The following is a 22,657-nucleotide window of genomic DNA, read 5'->3' as shown; positions in this document are numbered from 1 at the left end:
GTTTGGCTAAAAAGTCAAACTTCAGCTGGAGGTGGTAGACATGGCAATTTTGCTTCAGCAATTGGCCAAAATAAAGGATGGTGTGAATGGATGGGAGGATTGTGACAGTTTACCCCAAATTCTGTGTGAGTCTGAGCTTTGTATATCACAAGTTGAAAGAATAGGAAATCTAAGCTTGGTCACAAAGCCGAATATATAAAGTAGTTACTGTCTCTTAGAATTAAGACCAAAAACTAGCTAGCAGGACGTCTGCTTCCTATGCATTGTGTGATGAAGGAGATAGATTTTTATGAGTCACATTTTCTCCTGACCAGCAGCCAATTCTCTTTTCTGACTGACTGACCAAATGTCAACTATCCTTTGGAGGTTTCGTGGTTTTTTTGTCAATCTGTAAATCTCATTACTTTTCTACAGTCTTTCCAGAATTTCTTTTGTATTTACTTTTCCATTATTTTCTGCATAGTTTTCCAGAGTGTACTTTACTTAAGATACTATTTTCCACATATATGCATATGTAGACATGAGAGTTATTTTGCTTAAAAAATGGAACTTCAAAAGTTATAATTGGACTGCTGTATTTTGATATTTTAGCTATTAATTTTTATTAACATGTACTAATTTGAATTAATAGGAATATTGAAGATGATGAATGGATTCTGTGTGATTATGTTGACTGAATTATATTAAGCATAATTTTATCCTCAAAATTCTGGATAGAAAGGTTTGGGTGAACTGTCAGAGAAGAGGAATTCAATGGATTTCAGAAGTAATTATAAAAATTGTCAAATAAATGTCAAATATAGATGTGCCAGTCTTTCAGAGAGTTTGAATATGTTGAATATGTCTGACCAGATCACTTGTTTCTGACAACCTTATTGTCAAATCACTGAAAACACACAAACATCTGTTCTATTTTTTAACATTTCATGGAAGGAGAATAACAGTGTTCATCAGTTACTAGATCTAATGCTTTACAAAGTTCATTGGATGGAAGATTTTCCTTTTATATAACCTGAATTCCTCCTACTGTAATGTAATTTCCCTTTTACAGATTTTAAATGGAGAACATCTGGTCACCATCTTTCTTTCTCTCTTTCTTTTCTTTTCTTTTCTTTTCTTTTCTTTTCTTTTCTTTTCTTTTCTTTTCTTTTCTTTTCTTTTCTTTTTTTCTTTCACCTTTTGCCAAAACCATTAGCAGAACCCTGTCCTCTGACCTTTACTATTCAAGTCTGACCCTTAAAATCCCACTATTTTTGTCTGTGTCCACAGGCATGGTCCACAGGCAGCAGATTCTTTGATTGCCTCAACCTCATTGGATACCTTATTTTTCAACCTTTGTTAGACTCAGCTCCCATTAGCTGGGTCCACTGATTTTCACATCACAAGTCAGCTTTGCTCCACTTTCTAAACCAAATAGGGCACTCAGATGGTGGTAATAAGTAGCATTAGCTTCCCATGGAAGCTGACTCTTAATTATTCTCCTAATTCTAGAAACTGGGACATCCTCACTGGTCAGTAGTCTATCTAAATAGCCTTAGCTATCAGTTAGACTTGGTATTTGCTGGTCACTGCACTCCTAGATCACCCAACAAAGTCACATCTCTCTATGCTAAAGGTTTAAAATTGAAGTCTGTGGGTAACTTTCTAAGAAGCTGTGAATCCCCTGAAATTTCCATAAGACATCATATGTGTATGTATTTTTTTCCTGACATTGTACCTTTCAGCAGTTTCTCAAAGAGGCCTGTAATACAACAAAATTTATAAATAACTTATATTTTAGAGATGTATGCTGGATTTAAGGATGCAATATCATATCTATGGGCAATATAAAATAAAATTAAAGAAATAAACACTTTACTTACTTTCTTATGTCCTTGTGCCTAATATTGGGTGTTTCCTTTGGAACTTGATAACCCACTTTGCCCTTATCTATCTCCTCCCTGTGTGGATTTTTAGTAGTAACGGGGATCTCAGCCCAGTTGCCAAGGTTCTTTGGGCCTTGTATATTCTGCCTAGAAGACAACTGCCAGTTTGTTTAGCTACCTAAACTTATTTGGCTTCTTTCTTCTGTTAAGGACCCTAATATCTCCATTTGTAAATGTCATCAACAATAGAGCAGTCCTGACTTTGCCTTCCTTCCCAGGCTTCCTAACTCTATGTGGTCAGTTACTATAGCCAAATATCTCCCAATATCTGTGTCTACCTAAAGGGTAAATCTTATGTCAGGGTCCATCCAGCCTCTTTAGTCACTACATCAGTCTGTGTAGCCATCAGCCAAGTGCAAAGATATGAAATATGAAAATCTGGATCTCTTAGTCTAGTCTTCTCATGCCAAGTTTTTTTTTATTGTAATCAGGGAAGAAAGACACAAAAAGGGAATAATTAAGTATATGAGTAATCATATTCCCTACACTTAAAAAAGAGATTAAAGTCTAAAACTTGGTTTAAATTTGGAACAAAATGATTGGAATTGAGACTGCCTTGGAAAATTAGTGACATATGGTTGCCATAGTGAAGGAGAACAATCACATTTTTACTGTGTGAAGTTAAAAATAACCTTGGAAAATTAGACTTGAATGAATATTACTCTAGGACTTTATAAATGGAAAATCTTAGAATGGCTTACCACTTTCAGTTATATATTTTTTCACATTTTGAGAAGGAAATTTTTCTTTGAATAGCAACTGTTCTGCCACCAAAGCCATTTCTCAGCTAAAATGGACCACGGGTTCATTACAGATTACTTGACTGATGTGTGTAAAAGGAGTCACAATTCACTACTTTCCTACTCAGATTTCCTACTCAGATAAGCTTTACTTCTCTAATCTGCTGTGTTTTGATGGTGAGAGTCATGGTTGGATAAGGTTGAAATTATCAGAACATCACTAGAATATTGGACCAGGAAGGGATCTTAGAGACCATATGGTCAGCCTTTTCAGTTGAACAAACAGATGGAGGTTTGGCAGGTAATTTGCCTAGACCCATTTGGCTGTTAGGGCTGAGGTTAACATCCATTCTCCTGTATGTTCTTGTGTCACCATTCTTGCCCCACTAACCACCAGGATATTTTCTGAGCTGCTGCAGTTCCCTGTCCTTCTTTCAGGTGAGAGAAATAAAATCCCAATATTAAAGAAAAAGAATCCTTTTAATATTGCATGCCTCCCATTTGCACACAAACTCAAACACGTATCACCTCCCCTTACAATCTTCCACTTGCAGGTAGGATTTAATTAAGAAACTCCATATTGCTCTTTAAGCAGTACTGGGCCCAGAATTACTATGTTAAACAAAAATTGGACACTTTCATTTTTTACTGAATTAGTTATCATCTTCTATTCCCAATAAGATGATAGGGTGTTATTAGTCAAGATATCTGTTCAGAAAATGATGATAATTTAAAATTATAGAGAAAAAGCAACAATACAATGAATTATTTTGGCCACAGAATTAGATACCATTAGGGTAGTTATTGGCCCAAATATTTTAGTTTTTGTGGAACAGTGGAAGAAAATATGGGGCAGATGGTCACTCTGCCGAAGTTTGTGGTATTATCTGTTTAATCATCTGGAACTATACTCTTAACATTGACAGAAATTAAATTCACAGCAGAAATGACAGGAATTAACCAAACAGAACTTATTTTTACAATAAACTTAAATATGCTTATTTCACAACAAAAGGGATTAGGTGTATTTTATAAGAGATATTATAGGGGCACCTGGGTGGCTTAGTCAGTTCAGCATCCAACTCTTGGTTTGGGCTCAGGACATGATCTCATGGTTCATGAGTTCAAACTCTATGTTGGACTTCACACTGAGTGTGGAGCTTGCTTGGTATCCTCTCTCTCTCCCTCTCTCTCTGTCCTTTCCCTGCTCACTCTGTCTGTCTCTCAAAATAAATAAACTAAAAAAAGTGATGTAGTATGCTTATAGCTAAAAAGACTTAAATGGGTAAGATAAAATATATACATCTCCATTTGAGGTTATATTATACCTGGAAGAATTGTTTTAAAAATATATTTTATGATAATTGTTAAGTGGCAGGGGCAGCCATTATCTTATTTTTCTCACTATTCCTAAGATCTGATCCATTTACCTACATATCATGCATGTTTAAAGTGTTTAATTGACAAAGATGACATTAATTACTGTACCTGTGGTAATAAACACTAAATCTAAATAGGATACAGATATTTTTGTATTTCAAATTCCAGTTCAAAAAGCAAAATCTGTTTTATGGTCATATGCTAGAATTAAATTTCATTACATTGAGAGTTAGATAATGTTTTCTGTATATTATGAGATAAATGACATAATAAACATTAAAATAAAATAATCAAAGGAACTCACAAACCTTGATGTTTGCACAGTTTTTGTATATCAGAATCTCATGGATTAAGTTTACAAGCATCATATGATGCAAATAGCAAAAATAGCAAAATGAAATAGCAAATACAGCAAAAATGAAAAATTTCAGTATGCCACAATTAAAAAATGGTCTATAAGAGACATCATCTAGAAATGAAGGAACCTTGCATAAAAATCTAAATAATATTTTGGTAAACATGGTGGGGGCAAATTGGTTCTTTCATATGTTGCTGTACCTAAATTAGTGCAGCTCCTATGAAGGACAATTTAGCAATGTCTACTAAAATTATGCCTGTAGATAACCTTTGATTCTGGGTACTTATCCTAAAGATAAACTCAAAGGTGTGTAACATGAGTAATGTGCATTTCACCAACTGCAGTATTTATTGTTTGTAATAGAAACGTTTATAGGTAATTTAAATTCCAATAATAGTGGAATTTAACATTCAAAAAAGTATGCAAAAAATATTGATGGCACTCTGTTGATTTGGAAAGATCTCCAAATTTACTTCCCTAATTAAAAGTCCTGAATTAGCCAGCCCTACCCACCCAGTTGCATTTAAGTGTGCATAACTGGGAGCCTGGAGAACCTGAGGGGAACATAAGTTCTCTGAAGCTCTCCCAAGAGGGCAGGAAGAGAAATGGTCAAGGCTCTATGCCTTGTTTATCCTTTGAAATTCACCAGTTTGGTTAGTCATTTTTCTACCTCACTGTGAGAAGAGAAGCCTTGGATAGTACTGCTATTTGCCCTCATTCTGTCTCATTCTGTAGACAGGAGGGAAATAAGTGTCCATCAAGACAAACCCATCTTCCCACTTTCAATCTTTTGTCCCTCCAATCTATGTAACATGTTACCATAGAGTGCTCTCGCAATACAGTCTCATTTACTGTTTCCACAAAGACCTTCTAAAGCTTCTTGTTGCCTTCAAAAATGAAACAAAAAAATTTTAAATATGCCTTCCAGATTTTCTAGACAGGAAGGTGTGGACTGAATTTTAATGCCCACTGAATGAATCCTCAGTACCAAGTGCTCTGCTTGGGATATAGCAGACATGCACTAGATACATCCGAGTGTGTAATAAATAAATAAATAAATAAATAAATAAATAAATAAATACTGAAGGTCAAAACCATTCTCTAATCACCTATAAAACCCCACCTCCCTCTTCCAACCCTCCATATACTCTGTCCACTCCACATTATCTGTCAGTCCCTTCATCCTCCTTGTACTTTTAAGGCTGATGTTCCAGAGAATAAAATATTCTGCCAGTTCTTTTCTATCACAGTCTCATGTTTCAAGGTGCTTGAGTGCCACTTCCTTTATGAAACATTATCTGATTTCCCTAAACAAGATGAATAGTTTCTCCTACTTTGCTCTTGCAACATGTTTGCAATTCACTTTAGTTCTTACATCATTCCCCACCCCCCACATGTTATAAGTAAATATTTTTATAGCTATTTTACCAATTAGATTATAAGGTCTTTGAGGGAGCTTATTTTATTGTATAAAGTGTCTAGCATTGGAAACAGCCTGTAAGAATCAATAACTTTTTATCAAATTGAATCATGTCAAAATTAAAAAAAAAAATTTATGTATTTGACAGTGACCGTTTTGATGCACAAAGAATTATTATATCATGGGCAGCATAAATTTAGTTTGTTTTGTGAAAATATTACCATTTTTCAAACATTTGTCCAAATAATAGTGGGTTTCAGAACAGAGATTTTGGGAGTTGGGGTTGGGGAAAAGAAGGTGGAGAAAAAGTAAGAGTACAGATGGCATTAAAATTACCCTATAAATTTTATTGCACACTGGAAAGAATGTCAAATAACTACACAAATTTGACTGTTTTAATAATTAATTGGGGAGTGCAAATTTTTGACTCACATGGAATTTGTATTTGAACTAGACTTTTAATATTTTGAATTTTAACTATTTTTAAATTAACTTAATCACATATTCACCTAATCAGCATTTGAAATTTATGTTTGGATTCTTAGACTCATATCAACCAAAGTGTTTGGATCAGAGTACATCGTTCTGATATGTGGGAAAGAACCTGGCCAGCCTATTTTCTATTGGCGGAAGGGGGAATGACATATCACTTTTACCTTCTATGACTTTAAGTTTATTCCTTGGGAAGGGAAGTAAAGTGGAGTGTGCAAATGCTTTCTTTGTATAGTTTATTAATAAGCATAACAGCTGTTGCGGGTAGCAGGATAGAGTTCATAAGGTACAGAATGATTATGATGCCTTTAGAATGAAAGAAGCGTGTCCTGATGCTTGCAAATGATAGGAGTTTTGTTGCTAGGTTAAGCAAGAATCTGTGAGTTGGTTTACTTCCCAAATTGGCCAGAGGTTCACATTTTTCCTGGCATCCCTCAGCAGCATTTGCTTTTAATGCAGTGAAATACTGTCTTTTGGCTTCTGGTGACAAGCAGAGGTAGCCTGATTCTATAATGTCAGTGTAATGTCAGGGGAAATGTTATATGTCACACAGGGCCTCGAGTGGCAGCCGTTAGTGTGGGAGTGTTGTCAAGGGCCCAGGCAGGAACACAACACCGGAGGCCAGGAGAAGTGGCCATGAGGATGCGGTCTGCCCTGCGCGTGCTCAGGCAGGTTTTTTTCCCTTCTCAGTCTCAGGCTTGGAAATCTGGAGGACACATGTGTTTGCCTGGCTGCCCTCCCAAGAAATTATAAAGCCCTGCCCAAGATCTTTTAGTGGAACAGTGATATCGGTTTAAATCATTGGCCATAGAAACCTTGAGTTTCTAAACTAAGTATAAGCCAACCAATATTTACACCCCTCATAACTGCTATTTGCGAAACATTTAGATGCCTGCCCACACGATGAAATGTAATGTGACCCAACCAGGATAAACAACTATCATCTCTGTTAAATTATAGCACAGCATATGCTTAAAACTTAAAATTATCTTAATTGAGAAGATTTAAGTTTCACTTGTTGGAAAGACTTTGTGAGAATAATAAAATATTCAAGGGCAATCAACAGAAGACCAAATTGTATGAACTCAAGATTACTTAATGAGCACCTTTCGGATTACTTCCTAGCAACAGGTTCCACGGCGATGACACATGAAAGGTTATTATTGACTACAAGGGCAGTCAGTTTATGGCAATAAGAAATTTATAATCTATTTGGTGGCTTTCATTTGAATTATTTCTCACTGCATGAGTGAGTGATTCAATAAATAGTTCTGCATGGGATTTATTCTTCTAAGAATTCTGATCAGGTATAAACTCTGATCAGGGGTAAAGCACCAGAAGAATTGCAGTGGGGAAGTGACTTGTGGAGTAGTGAGGGGAGATGAGTTATATACAGCAAGCCCTCAAATGCAAGATTGTATGTGGTAAGGTTCAGGATGACTCAAAGTCCTATGAAAGTTCAGGGGCTTCTTTGGTAAGGTTTTTAGAGAACTTTGATCAAATTTAATTCAAACCTTATTAACTTAAGTTCTGGGAATTTTAAAGGTGACTAAACTGTGGACTGTGGTATTAGCTTGGATTTGGGCAGATGGAAGTGTGATCCACCAGAGGTAAAAATGCAGTATGTGTAGAATATAAGGAACATTTAACAAATTTGAAGACACACAAAGCTGGGAGGGAGACCTAAAATCTGAATGATGCATCTGATTTTCCACATTTTAGGGATATAATTTTATAGCTAACATTTATAGAACACTTAATTACCCAGTCAAAATGCCAATACTTGGCATAGGTAATTGAATTTAATTCTCACAGCATCTTTGGAGGTAGATATTGTGATTATTTACACTTTACAGATGAGAAAAAAAGGATATAAGGAAATGACGTAAATCAGACAGTAAGCGGTAAAGACAGGACTGGGACAAAGGAAGTCTGACTCCAGAGCCACATAACCATTAAACCTCTTTGTGAAACTCATTGGTAATAACTGAAAGGTTTCTTAGGAATGAGATCCTTCACTCCACTTCAGCTCCACTGCCTTATTTAGCTATCGCCACCTCTCATCATTACTGTAATACTGTCAGCTTTCTTCCATGCCACTAGACCTCTCCTCTTCAAGTTTACTCTAACGTTGCCTCCAGAATTACCTTTGAAGAATACAGATTTGATCACATCACTCCTTTGTTAAACGGATAATGTCTGGTTGCCTTTAAGAGCGAGCTCAGACTTCTTAGTGTGGCATATCATTTCCTTTATAATCGAGCCCTAGTCTGGTTTTTCTTCACAGCCCCATCATCTGCAACTCCACCCTGTCCTCAAGCCTCTCAAATATCCTAGTCATACTCAAATATCTTCAACTCTGAAACTCTAAAGGAGCTCTAGAGTCCCTTCAAAATACTGTTTCTTAAGTCTCCTGAGAATTCACATATGGGAAAAGTTAAAATAGTAAGAAATAGATGGAAAAAATAGATTGAAGTTCAAAAATAACAAAAAAGACACTGAGTGACAGACTAAGGGGTTTGAACTTTATCAAATAGACAATGAAGAACTGCTGAAGACTTTCAAACAAGGAAAGAACCCATCATGGTGGCTCTTTAGAAGGATTAATTTGTTGGAGTAGGCAAAATTAGACAGTAGAAAGATTTTTTTTCTGCTTAGTTCACTGATGAATCCCAGGTGCCAAGAACACTGCCCGGAACACAGTAGATGGCTCTATAAAATGAATTCCAGAGCATCTCCTGGGAATTAGTGCTTATACAATTTTGTTCTCTCTTTCTCCATTTTGACCTCTGTCTCTTTCCTTCACACAAATGTGCTCTCTCCCTTTTTATCCATTCTGATCTCTTTCTTCGTTTGTTAATAAAGGATAATTTTTAACTTTATTACTATAACCATCATAATTCATATTCAGCAAATATTTCGTGATTATCTATTGTGTTCCAAGATGAGTTTGAGAGGTATTTTCACACTTGATCACATGTAATTCTCACAGGAACCCAATGGGATAGGTATTATCGCTCACATTTTGAAACTTATTGATGCCAAGAATCCACACCATTAACCAGGATAGATTTTTGGATCCAAGTCTTGATCTCTTTACACCAAAGCAATTGAACAATGCATATTTTGATTTCTTTTTGGTCTCTGACTAAATTATGGTGACTGGTTTAGCCACCCTTTTTAAATTAAAATAAAAATTGCAAGAGGTAAAGGAGTGAAGATGGGATGATGGCTCTGGAGTGGAGTAGGGTTGAGGCAACTAGGGATGTGAATATGTTAGTCTTGGGTGAGGGAAGAAATAGCGTGCAGTTAGTAGTATGGGGATACTTCTGCACCAAGATAATTTATAGGGTATGGTAGGGAATGAAATTAAGCGCACTAAAGTGGAACCTTTAATTAGTTTTAGAAAGGAATAGGGATATTTATTCCTTAGATGAAGGAAGAAAATAGAGAAAATAGTAGTGCACTAAGATGAATTTTCCAGTAGGAGAGGGAAGGGGTTGCAGGAAATCACATCAGTAAGTTTAGACACTCTTTTGAAGATTCTAGCTAAAGTGACCCCAAATTGGTTGAACATAGATCATTTGGAGCAACTGGCTAAAATATTTGTCTCTAGAAATGCAAAAGAGCCTTATTAAACTTCATTACTTGGTAAAGAGCATGGATTATGAAGTCAAATTGCCTGAGTTTTAACCATGCTTCCTCTATTTACCAACTGCAAGATCTTAGCAGTTACTTAATCACTCTATGCTTTAGTCACCATCTATAAAATGGGATAATACAGTACTAACTTCATAGGTTTGTTGTGTGAATTAAGTGAGTTAATATATGTAAAGCTGTAGGAATGGTATTCTTTATACAGTAAGCCTTAAAATAAATGGGAGCTGCTGTTCTAGTCCCCTACAACCTTAAGGATCTTGAATATTGTTTATCCTTTTCATATAATGTGTATTTTATTTGGAATGTATAGCTTAGCTGTAGACCAGATGTCAAATATGCTATTCTTTCCTCCACTTTACAACCATACCCATGTACATGGAATGATATATGGATAAGAACACTTAATCCAGCTGAGATCTGTGACTGAGTGGTGTCTTTGTTATTTGAATATTTTATTTTTAATTAAATAATTAATCAGGAGTATCTAATCAAAAGTGACCATAGATAAAAGGACTGCTTTTAAAACCTTTATTTGGAATTCTGTAATAAAATGACAAAGATAACTATTGTACTTCAAGTATGCTAAAACACCTGATAAATTCTGGATTATTTTTAAATACAGAAATTTTGGATCCTGAATTACCATAGGAAACTATAACGAATCTACTCCTTAGTTATAAATTAGCAAGTTGCTGTAATTTGGCCATAGCATATATAGGAAAGCTTAAAGTTCAAAGCCAACTGGAAAGGAATATAAACTTTGCATTAACGACAGATTCATTTCTTTAAAACTGCTACCTTCTTTTGATGTGACATGTAGACAGTCTCTGAATTTTCACTATTTTGGTATATGATTGCAACTAGTGTTATCAACGGTATTACATTTCAGCAGCCCTCAGAGAGGATTTTAGCAAAGGAAAAAATAATCTGATATAATGCATGTCTATCCTATATATTGCTAACTTCATCCCCAGAACTGTGTTTTGGTATAATGTTTCTTGGTATGCCAAAGAAAACTACAGAATTGGCTACCCCTGTGACAAATGGTTAAAAACATTCACTGCAAATTTTGAATTAAGCCAACTAATGCATTTCCCCCCCCCCTCCAGATCCTTTGAAATATTATAATAACCTTCTTTTTAGTGGACTAATCTTTTAATCTATCTACCAAAGAAGTCTAACAATACTTTAAAGGTATTTTAATGATGTGGAAACATAGCTTGACCATATTATGCAAAGTGACCAGATATGCACAGGAACTTGAATTGTTACTCAACCACAAGAATTTCTCAGAAATTATTGTTGAAGAGTAGTGGATAAGGGATTAGTCTATTTTCTCAAGAAAGGGTTAGTTTAAAAGCTGTAGTAGAAATTAAAAGGTAGAAAGGATGGGTAAAATCATCAGGATTAATTTTTTAAATCACAGATTATAGTAAGAGGAAAGTACTTGAAATATTTTCAATATATTACATGTATGAGTAGATGTATATGGTTTTATAGAGACTGAAAATTATGATGAAATACAATATTCTCTAAAAGTTGTTTTCCATATTAATAAATGTTTATATAATGCACATTAATATTTCTACTTTGTCTCATTTCAAATTAGTTTTTCTTTCAGGAAAAGTGCATGCAAAATAAACTCGCCATTTATACAGAGCTGTTCTTCCATTAGTGCTCCAGCACTTGCTGCCAAATATTTTTGAAATAGTTTGAAATATGTATCACAATTCAACATCTGTTTCTTCTCCAATTTTTTAAAACATGGAAATAGCTGTAGATAAAGGAAATTTCTCTGAAATGTCAGACTTTATTGTACAAACATAAATTATGACATACAAAGCTGTATCCTGGGAATGAAAACTACTAATTTGGACATTGATAAAAGCACATGCTATTAGGATAAAAACTGTGACATTTTGTAGATTAAATATACACATTCCCTTTTTATAATGTTAGGGAGCTAATAGTAACAACTAACTAAAACTAATGTTTTTTTTAAGTGAAGCTAAATTATTTGGGGAATATTTCCAAATGAATTATAACAGTTAATTTTCCTCCTAGAAAGTAAGAATATGTATTGATTTTAAAGGTTTTGAACATTCATCAAATAAATATATCTTTAGAACTTATCATTGTTCAATGCATTGGGTTATAGGCTATGTTGTGTTAGTTTAGAAACTAAAAAAAAATTGAACTAGCCTTTCTAAACTAATGTGCCATGTAAATGTCAGTGTGACAATAGAGATGTTGAAAAAAAAAAAGATTCCCTATGGGCAGATACATTGATCATTGATCATTTTGGGTTTCTCTACAGCAGAGCTTTTCAGACTCTGATAAGTATTATGAATCTGGAAGGGGGGTATGGGAGCATATTTCACAATCCTATTTAACCACAGAACCTCTTTGGGGAGAGAGGATGGGGTACACAGCCCCTTTAAATCATTACCCAGTGATTTGCGAACACTAAATAAGACTGCTGGGTAAGCAGTCCCCAGCTGTCAAATGGTTCTCTGTCTTTTATTTGGCTCTCTGGGATTTCCCAAGGAAAGGTTCATTTCTTACCTCTTCTTTAATTCACTTCATAGTCCTCCACCTTTACCTTTGTACATGCCAACTCTCTGGGCTGTTGTCCAATACTCTGCTCTTCACTTTGATGCTTCTTGTACCATCTTTGATGTTGTCAGCATAATCTTGACCTATCTGCACTGGAGCCATGACCTGCCCAGATCCCTTGTTAAGGTTCAAAGACAATCAGCTTCTCTGCTACCTATGTTTGAACCTTCTCACTATTTGACCTGTGTTAGATCAAGAGTGACCTCTTTTATTTGACCAGCAGAGAAACATTTCCTTCATCTCAGTCTTGCTTTTTGTTTTGTTTACAAGTGGAAGGGCAATTATTATTCCTCAGAAAAGTTGGCTTGAAGTTCTTTGGGTAGGAAGCAATAGAGTTGTTTCACATTTACCCCATAGTCTTCTCTTTCTCAAGGACCGCAGGTAGCACTCTCCAGTCCGGAAGGCTGGATCTGATTTCTTCAAATATCTCTTTAGGCTCTATCTTCAACCACCAGTATCTTTTACTAAGAAGATATTTTGCTAAGTCTGGCCCACTGGACTGAAATCATTCTCCATTTATGCTTTTTTCCATTATTCCATATTCTCTATTCCATATTCGATATATTCCATATTCTACACTTAATGATTTTTCTTTTAGGAGAGCCTCACTATCAGCCTATTATTTGGCTTTAGTTACATTTACCCATCCCCACACTGCAGTATATCACATGTCTACATATAACCAAAGCCCAAATGTGGACAGATTCAGTTTGTTTCTATGTGGTTCCCTAGTCTCATGTGGTCAAGGAAGATTAGCTAAGTGCTATTGAGGATGTCACCAATTTTATTTGCTACAATTCCCAGCCTTAGTTTTGACATAGCTGGGACAACTCTTTTGATAAATTATTCTATGAAATAAAGATATCAAACTAGAACTAATGAGAAATTAACTGATGTGTGACCTGTCATAATTTGAATTATATTTCTGGGGTAGAACTAGGTTTTTCCATTATTTGTGAATCGTTGGAAAGTTTCATATAATATACTTTATTTTCCTAGGAAGATTGATTTTTTCCATATGTCTGTTTAAAATAACCAAATATATTATCATAAATATTTATAATGGTCCATGAGTAAAATTGACAATATCAACAAATCTCTTTTTGTTAAAATATAATTCATTTTCATCACAGGAAAAATGCTTTTGTGATTTCCATAATATTAGCCATGAAATGGTTCAACAGCACATACCACAACTTCTCCAGTTAGAATAATCATACTAAACACAAGTTGTAATGGTAATGATATGGAAAACATGTTTCAACTCTAACTCTACCCAAATGGTAAACTGTTCTTCCAAGCAAGATTAACTCTAAAAATGTCCCATTACCACACTGCAATTAAGAATATGAAGGATAAAAACATACCAATGGAAGGAAGCCAAAGGAAAGAATAATAAGAGAAAGAATTCATCAGTAGAGAAATTAGGGAAAATGCACAAGTCTTCTGGACACTATATTTTTGGACAAAGCTAATGTAAGAGATCAACTGATAAAAATTTAAGTTTCAGAAATGTCTTAAAGAATGTCTGAGACTAAAAAAACAAGTTTAGTGGCACAAATGGCATTCTACAAGGTCCATATTGCACAGGACAGAGTTGTGCACACAGAGGAGGTGTTCGGGAAACCCAGGAAGAGGCATTCTCTTTAGACCTCCTAAAGAAAATTCTGTCTTGGCTAAAAGTTGAAACTGTCTTGATTGGTGAGGAGGAAGATGGAAGTTCATATTGGATCCCAACAGTATATTATTTAATTTAAGAAATTTTAAATATTCTTAAATTAACTTTAGAGTAAAACACATATAGTATGCATACCATAGTTTGAGCTTCATCATCTCAAATAATCAATTTAGTTTTTACCTAAAGCATCTCTTCCATGTATTAAATTTATCTAATTGTTGCAATTAAGTTTGTGTGCCTAGAGTGAGTGATAGCAAGGAAGTAGTATCTTTTATAAAATATTGCTCTGTTGTGTTTCTGTTGTGGTCTGTTGAATTATTTGAATAGAAAGGCATGAATGCTACTCTCATGAAACCTGGAATTTTTATAAATTATAAGAAACCATAGTCATAAACCCCACAGTTTGATGCTAGATTTTTGCTAGATTGAACATAATTGCAAAAGACAAATACCTTCTCCTTCTTTCTTCCATCCTTTCTTTTTTCCTTGCTTCCTTCTGCCTTTCCCTTTTGCTTTTTTCATTTCCTCTCTTTCTTTCCTTTTCTTTCTACCTTTCTGTTTTCCCCCTTAAAATCTAATGAAGTTAAATCTGGCCTATCAAATAAGGCTGTGTTTATTCTCTGATATGTCTACCTCACTTTCCTCTCCTTCCTGTAAGCTTCTGGTGTTCTTCTGCCCTCCATCCTTTTACCAAATGGAAAAGGATTGATCACCACTCACTTGGCTTTAGTATTCCTAGTTTGCTTTTTTCTTTGCCCTTTTCTTCCTGAGTGGTTATATCTTCCTGATCCATTCAGGGGCTCACTGCATTCCTATTAATTGATCCTGTATCCTCCATCAAAACAGGGCAGGGTCTCATATCATGAGACCCTTGGCTCATCTATTTTGGTGTCTCCATTTAGTCTTGGACACCATGAGTATAAGGTTGGAGGGATTTGGACTGGCCAGGGTGCTCCCTCCTATATCTGAAAGCTGCTGGGAACTGAGAGGTCTGTGTCTTACTTTTTCAGCTTCTGCAGTATCATCTGACAGTTTCCTCTCTGCAACCCGTTCCCTTATCCATTGTTTATTCTTTCCACCATGAAGTTCAACCTGCTGTATGGTTTTCAAATTTTCTACTTTATATTTTATTTTTGAAAGCATATTTTAAAGTTAACATATTTCAATCTGACATTTTCAGCATTATAGTAATGATGTTTATCACAAAAATATGTATATTTAAATGGAAGGCAGCAAAATTTGAATTGGACATAAAGGATGGGTACAATGCGAACAGATAGGGTTTCAGTTAGAAGTGATCACAGTAAAGTAGGATCCAATAGGGTATATTTGTCTGTGAGGGATACAGTGAAAAGAAGGAGGGCTTGGTGCTGGCTAGAGCTGTATTTGAACCCTAGATCTGCTGCTGCTGCTGCTGCTGCTGCTGCTGCTGCTGCTGATTATATAGCCTTGGGCAAGACAATGCTCCTCTTGAAGCTTCAGTTTCAAGAACTGTGTTCTTCTGTCACTTGTGTCAGAGATAAATGAGGATATATGGTGGGGTGAGGTGATGATTATATTTGATGTAGAAGAAGATAAGGCACCAGTGAACATTACAGAAGGTTGAAGAATGAAAATTAAAGTTATATAAAACAATATTAGTATACAATGAGGGATTAATGGATCTTTTTTGTCTGAGTGTCAAGCTATAGTTGATCTTTGAACAACACGGAGGTTAGGGGCACTGTTTGCCCACCCCAGCCTCATGTAGTTGAAAATCTGCATATAACTTTTGGCTATCCAAAAACGAAACTACTGATAGCCTACTATTGACTGGAAGCCTTACTAATAACATAGACAATTAACACATATTTTATATGTTATATGTATTACATATTGTATTCTTATAATAAAGTAAGCTAAAGAAAATGCTTTAAGAAAATCATATAGAAGACAAAATGCATTACAGTACTGTGCTGTATTTGTGGGGAAAGAATCTATGTGTAAGTGGAGTTGCACAATTCAAACCTGTGTTATTCAAGGAATAACTGTATTTTGGTTTTGATGATAAAACAATACGTGACTAGAGTTGGAAGTTTGAAGTCCAGTTTTAGGGAACACATACCAATGGATAGGAAAATCAAAATTTAATGAACATGGGTTTGTTCATGATGTGTATTTCTGAGCATATTTTGATGTCTTAGATTTTTCCTCCACAGATTTATTGACTGATTCATTGATCCATTAATCCCCTATCGTATGTCACTAATGTTTATGTGTTATTCAGTAGAGTTTCAAAAGTAGACTTGACCATGTGGAAGAGTCAGTGACCCTGGAAATTAGAAATTGGAAATTATCCAGTAAGAGGAGCAGGAAAAAAAGAGAGAGAGAGAAGAGAATGAAAAACAGTGAAGAAGGCCTATGGGAGTTCATTACTACAAGATCTGCCTTACAGGAAATGCTAAAGGGAGTTTTTGAGTGTAAGTAAAAGAATGTCAATTAGCATCATAAAAACACAAAAAGGTAGCAAAAATCTCACTGATATTTGTAATACATAGTCATAATTAGACTGCAATATAGAAATAGTGGTGCATAACTCACAACTTCAGTTTAAAAGTTAAGAAAAAGAATGTAACAAAAATAACACAAATACATAATCTGTTATTAGTTACACAATATAAAAAGCATATACATTGTAGCAACAATAACAAAATATGAGAGGAAGAGTAGTGAAAGTGTCAAGTATATAATTCTACTGAATTTAAGTTGTTACCAGTTTAAAATAGGGTGTTATAAGTTTAAGATATTTTATGTAAGCTTCATGGAAATCACAAGGGAAAATCTGGTACTACCAGATTTTGTGTAATTACTAATTACACAAAAGAACACAATAAAGTGAAAGCATACTGATACCAAAAGACATCAAAACAGAAAACAGATAGTAGGATAAGAAACAAGGAACAATGGATCTACAAAACAACTAGAAAACAATAAAAAAATAGCAGTAGTAAGTCCTTACCTATTTAAAATTACCTTATGCATAAATGGATTAAATTCTCCAATCAAAAGGCATAGAATGACTTAAGGGTAAAACAAACAACCAAACAAAAAACAACATCAAAGAGAGATCCAACAATATGCTGCCTGTAAGAGACTCATTTTAGCCTTAGAGACACTCATAGACAGAATGAAAAGATGAAAAAGACACTTTAAGCAAATGGCAACCAAAAAAAAAAAAAAAAGCAGGGAGTACCTATGCTTATAGCAGACAAAATAGTTTAAATTAAAAAATGGTAAAAAAGAGACAAGCTAATTATATCATGATAAAGGGGTCAATGCATCAAGAAGACATAACAATTGTAAACATTTACACACTTAACATTGGAGTACCTAAATATATAAAGCAAAAAATAAGAGAGGTAAAAGGAAAAATAAATGGTAATACAATAATTATTGGCGACTTTAATACCCCACTCTCCACAATGGATAGATCATCTGATACAGAATCAATAAGGAAACAGCAGATTTGAACAATGCTGTAGACCAAATGGATCTGATAGACTACAGAACATTCTTTCCAGCAACTTCACAATGCAAAGTCTTCTCAAGCACACATGGAACATTTTCTAGGTTAGACTAAATATTAGGCCATAAAACAAGTCTTATCAAATTCAAGAAGATTGAAATCGTACCAAATATCTTCTCTAACCACTATGGCATAAAACTAAAAATCAAAATGACACCACTTGTCATTAGGGAAATGCAAATGAAAGCCACAAAGAGATATCACCTCATGCCTGTTAGAATGACCATTGTCAAATAGACTAGAGACAACAAATGCTGGTGTGGATGTGGAGAAAAGGAATGTTCATTATTGGTGGGTTTGTAAATTGTTGCAGCCACTATGGAAGACAGTATGGAGAATTCTCAAAAAATTAAAAATAGTACTACAATATGATTCAGCAATTTCACTTCTGGGAATATTTTCAAAATAATGAAAACACTAACTTGAAAAGGTATCTGCATGCCCATGTTCATAGCAGCATTGTATATAATCGCCAAAATATGGAAACAATTTAGTGTCTATCAATGAGTGATTGGATAAAGAAGTTGTGCGTACACACACACACACACACACACACACTCACACTCTCTGAAATATTGAGTCATAAAAAAATGACAAAATCCTACCATTTGCAACTACATGGATGGACCTTGAAGGCATTATGCTAAGTGACATAAGTCAGACAGAGAAAGACAAAATACTGTGTGATCTCACTTATATGTGGAGTCTAAACACAAAAACAAAAACAAACTTGTGGTTACCAGAGGTGGGAAGAAGGGTAGGGAGAATTGGAGGAAGGTTGTTAAGAGGCAGAAACTTCCAGTTATAAGATAAATAAGTACAAGGGATGCAATGTAACTGATGACTGTAGCTAACACTGCCGTATGATATATAGGAGAGTTGTTAAGAGAGTAAATCCTGAGTACTCATTCCAAGGAGAAAAAAGTTTTTCCTCTCTTTTTTTCTTCTTTCTTTTCTTTTTATTGTATCAATATATGAGAAGATTGATGTTGTTTGAACCTATTGTGGAAATCATTTTCACAATATATGTAAAACCATTATGCCATGTGTCTTAAATTTATACAGTGATGTATGTTAATTACTTCTCAATTAAACTGGAAAAAAAATTAAAAACCAGAAGATCTGTCAACTCTGGATCTATACTCCCTCATTACAATGAACAACTAGACGTGAGTATCTGGTAACTCTTTTGTTAAAGTCCTGCAGGCCTTCAATTCAGCAGTCTTCATTTGGGATCCCTTTGCTAATGGATATTAACTTCCTGAACCCTAGGGCATTTGAACTTTTGATCTCTGTTGCAAAAGGATACATAATGCTACTTTCAGCAGTATCTAGCAAATATTTAATTTTTCTAAGTAGTTAATTTTTTAAAAAGTGATCTCTAATTATGTTTGGTTTCTTATGTACATTTTCCTAGCAAGAGATACAAATATTCTAGTTCTGTTTAGAATCTTATTTCTCACTGAATGTGTATCCATTTGAACTTTGAACTCATACTTCAGGTGTATGATTCATTATCAATGTACAAGAAAAATCAGGTCTGTGAAGCTGCAAAATGGAAGGCCCAGTTCCTGGCCAGCAATTAACTCATCAAGATGGTAATACTCAGTAAGACACCTTTGGACATGTCCTTCTGGCTACCTTATTTGCATTTTGAAACATTAGCACAAGGAAAAAAAAATCATGTTTATGACAGAGCAGCTGAAAGGATCTAATGATATTGGAACAGTGCAAATTCTCAAGCAGAAAAGAAGTATAACTGGAAATATTCTGTAAAATTAGCATGAACTTTTATTACATGAATATATATTTCAACTCTTCTGAATGCAGAAGATAATAGCTTGCAAAGAGTATATTTTCTTCCTGAATCCCATTGATAATTTTAGTTATGATGAGGATATTTAATTTCAGTGAAAAGCTTGACTAAGGTCAGTTCTTATTTTCATTTGGCTCAATGAAAACTTCAGAATGGATCTAATAGCTCTGACACCTAATCTTAAATAACATGATGACATTTACATTTATTTGATTCATAACTAGACCTTGAGATAGTCAGTGCCAAGGAAATCAAAAGCCCATCAAATGTAGAATTATACTTTCTTTGTCACATTTAATTATTATTTTTTGACTTTCATAAACTTCCATGAACAAATGGAAAATTTGTGCCAAATAAAAATATAGATTTTGGTTCATTATTAAAAATACACACTCTGTCATTGCAAATTTGTATGGTCCATAGTGGTTAGATATATTACCAAGATAACTAAAATACCAGCTATTATACATAGTTTGGTTCTTCCCACAGTAATGTTCTTATTATCATATCCTCAAACTCATCAACTTCTCTGAGGTACATTCCTTTTTAACACTGGGCCAGTGTGATTCCTCACTCCTTTGAATTCTGTGCTACTTATGTGTGTTATTTTATATGTAATTAAAAAAGCTTTTTTTTTACTATAATATTGACTTCTATTTCACTTCTCGAGCCCAGGTGCCTTGTTTGCTGCTATTGTGTTGTAGTGGTAAACATTTCTGTGATCTAACTCTCATCCTCTTTTGTGAACTCTATAAAATAAGAGATAAAGTTGAAAGAAAATAAAAGAGAATGAAACAGAAGGATAACATAATTTTTAGAGAAATTATCACAAATAGAGCATATTGGAATGGGAAGCAATAGTGTTACCAGAGGAAAGACAGAAGAAATGGAACAGTAAAATATCTAGGAATATAATTACAAAGAAAAAAAATTTTTAAGTTTATTCGTTTTGAAAGAGATCATGAACATGTGTGGGGAGGGGCAGAGAGAGAGGGAGAGAGAGAGGGAATCCCAAGCAGGCTCCATTCTACCAGTGCAGAGCCCACTGTGGGGCTTGAACCCACGGAGCATGAGATCATGACCTGAGCCAAAGTCAAGAGTTGGACACTTGACTGACTGACCTACTCAGGTGCCCCAAAGAAAAACTTTCTTGAACTGATGTAAACGATCAAAAGCGTACAACTTATTACAGAAAAAATAAATAGTAATGAATTGTGAATCAATCCTGGTGATGTTATTGGACTTTAAGAAAAAAGAAAAACCTCAACACTTACAAAGAATCATTTCTAGTGAATTGTGGACTTAAATGTAAGAGTTAAAGGAGTAAATCATTTAGAAGAAGAATAGGAGGACATCTTTATGACTTTGGGAGTGGTAAATATTTCTTAAATAAGACACACAAACTGCTAGATATAAAGGGAAAAATTGATAAATTAAACTAAATTTAGGAACGTCTGCTTATTATAAGATAACATTAAGAGAGTGGGTGGGAGAAGATATCTGTCATATTATAAATATACACACATACATATATAAATAATAAATGTCTTATTTATGGAATACATGAAGAATGCCTACAAAATAAGAAAAAGTGAGACAATACAGTAGAAAAATTGCAAAGACCTTGAACAGACACATCACAATGAAGGACATACAAGAAGCCTATAAACATATGAAAAGGTGCTCAACTTTTGTTAGTCATCAAGGAGATTGCAAATTAAAACCAAAATGATAGCTCACTTTGCAGTCACCAAATTGGCTAAACTGAAAATACCAAGTGTCGGACAGGATGTGGAGTAACTAGAACTCTCATAAACTATTGATAGGAGTGTGAATTGGTATAACCACTTTGGAAACCTACTTTTCAGTATTTAGTAAAGCTGAATACATATCCTATGATCCAACAATTTCACTCCTTTGTATATATATATTCAACATATGCTTACCAAAAGGAATGGGCAAGATTATCATAGTAGTGCTATTTGTAATAGCCCTGTGTCAGGGATTGCCAAGACCAACCTCCAAGTTTGATGATTCACTAGAGGAGTCACAGGACTCAACAAGCCTAGAGTCATGTTCACAGCATAATTTCTTGTAGCAAAAGGGTAACAAAGCAAGGCAAAATCAGCACAGGGCAAAGTTTATGGAGCAAAGTCCTGAGGAAGCCTGAAAAGCTTCCAGAATCCTATCCCTATGGAGTCACACAGGACATGCTTAATTATTCCAATAAGAAGGTATGAATAACATCTGTGAAATGCTGTCTACCAGGGAACCTCTGTAGAGGTCAGTACTCCAGGTTTTTGTTGGTGCTGGTCAAGTATGCAGCCTTTACATGGCATGCACCAGGATGCCAGTCTTCCAGAAGGAAAGCAATGTTCACATAAACCATATTGTTTTTATAAACAGTCTAGATACAATGAGCCTTTTAAAATTAGGGTGGCAGGAACCCTTTCCAAATGCAAGTTCTCAGCTACCAGCTAAGGGCCAACAGTGTGTGCAATCCAGTCTAAGGACGACCGTCCTGCTATAGATGGTTGTTTTTGCACAAGCTTCAAAGTGTATTTAATTCAAAAGTGTATCAAGAGTAGAATGGAAGAATGCATAAATAAATGTATATTCATACAATGGAATACTATATAATGAAGAATTATAATCCAAACTCATGCAACAATATGTATGAAACATAATGCTGAGCAAGAGAAACCAGACATAAAAGGATAGACATCATATGTTTCTATTTGTATAAAGTTTAGTAAAAGGTAAAATTAGACATCATAGTGATTGAAGCCACCTGGGAAGTTATAACTATTATAGGGGAGCTTCTGAGATATTGATACTGTTTTGTTTATTGATTTCAGTGGTGGTTACATGTTCACTGTGTAAATATTCTTTGGGTCAACACTTATAATTTGTGCTCTTTTCTGTATTATATTTCAATAAAGACTTTACTTAGAAAGTTTTTAAGCTAAAAAAGTAGACTCCTGCATATATTTAGGCAGAAGAAACA

At 34.7% G+C, this 22,657-nt stretch overlaps 1 long non-coding RNA gene across 3 annotated transcripts in view; it reads left to right on the top strand.

Moving 5' to 3' along the window:
• Window positions 1-22,657, top strand: part of LOC123599212 — a 197,978-nt gene that overhangs the window by 157,991 nt on the left and 17,330 nt on the right. The gene's annotated exons all lie outside the window — the stretch shown is intronic.

The sequence above is a fragment of the Leopardus geoffroyi genome, chromosome C1 (assembly GCF_018350155.1).
Source record: "Leopardus geoffroyi isolate Oge1 chromosome C1, O.geoffroyi_Oge1_pat1.0, whole genome shotgun sequence".
Lineage (NCBI taxonomy): Eukaryota > Metazoa > Chordata > Mammalia > Carnivora > Felidae > Leopardus > Leopardus geoffroyi.
Note: the sequence above shows the minus strand (reverse complement) of the source record. Positions and strands in the feature narration are given on the sequence as shown.